Genomic DNA, 1,435 nt, shown 5'->3' with positions numbered 1-1,435 from the left:
TATAGCTTGTGATCTACAGTGGAAAATAGGCAAATTTTTTGGAAGAGTTGCCACCTGTTAAAAAAGTTTTAATTATATTAATACGCGGAAACGACTGAACAAATTTGCATGACATTTCGCACAGAGATAGCTTATGACCTATGTTGGAAAATAGGCTACTATTTTAAGAGTTGCCGCTTGTTTGAAAATGAAATTTTGCTCAAAGATGGTTTATGACCTGGATTGAAAAATAGGCTACTTCCTTAACCGGTTTTCCGATCAGAACGAAATTTAGTACACTTACTACGGATTTCGGATAGATGGTTTAATTAGCTAGTTAATTCGATTAAAATCTATCTGATTACAGTTAATCATGATTAATTTTAATCCGACTAAACAGTTAATCGTAACCGCGATTAAAAAATTAATTTTTAATCATTAACTCTTAATTTGATCAAGTAGGTTTGGTGATTAATTAAGGTATGCTGGAATTTCCCTGTGCACACAAAGCAAGTTAATCCGGTATGGCTAAGTCGGGTTTCCTCATCAATCTAAGCAATTTGGTGTGCATTTTCATTAAGATATATATCAACAAACGTTTTACAAACTAGGTTTGTAAAAGTTCCCAGTGTGTATATTACTAATAACAATAATTATAATTTGTTTATATTATGTGCTTTTTATAAGCATAAAACACAAAATAATTACAATAACTGGTGTTTGGTTTCAAACTCGGACAAACTAGACAAATTAGTCAGAGTTTATTTTTAATTGGATTAACGATTAATGTTTTAAATTAATTAAACGTAATCGCAGCCAGCGATTAACGATTAAAAAAATGTTGTCATTAATCGTACAGTTGACTACGACTAATTAATGTAAATCGTCAAACGCGATTAACATTTTAATCAGATTAAAAGTTTGCCAACACTGTGTGAAATCATGTTCATATTCACGGAAAAAATGGACGTGTTTGGAAAAGAGGCGTATCACCTCCCATACTGACTGAAAGTTCCATATTGCATATCTCTTCAAAAGTTTGGGGTAAAGCACTCAAACTTGGTATGGAAATACATATGTATGTATGTACAGTTGTCCACAAAATAATAGGAGTGCGATATTTTGACCAGTTTTGGCTATTTGTCTTTTGTTTATTTAATGTTTATTATTTTTTTATAAAAGCCTAGCTGGCTATACAACAAACACCATATAAATTCAGATTTTAAACTTTGTATACAAATTATAAAAATTTTGCAATTTTTCACCCAATTTTCAAACTTATTAATCAGAATCTTTAGAAAAAATTCTGGTATGCAGTTTTGTAGCACATTCAATTCTAGTCTGAAGAAGTGCAAGTTTCAAGCGGCTAAAAAATTCCGTTGATTTTTGGCAATTTTTTTGCTGGCAGTGTCCTCCATATAAAAGAAAATTGTCGACATACTTTGTATGGAAAAAA

This window comes from Rhagoletis pomonella, unplaced genomic scaffold, assembly GCF_013731165.1.
Source record: "Rhagoletis pomonella isolate Grant_MI unplaced genomic scaffold, Rhpom_1.0 Rhpom_scaffold_00007, whole genome shotgun sequence".
Lineage (NCBI taxonomy): Eukaryota > Metazoa > Arthropoda > Insecta > Diptera > Tephritidae > Rhagoletis > Rhagoletis pomonella.
The sequence above is the reverse complement of the archived record's forward strand: the minus strand, read 5'-3'. Positions refer to the sequence as shown.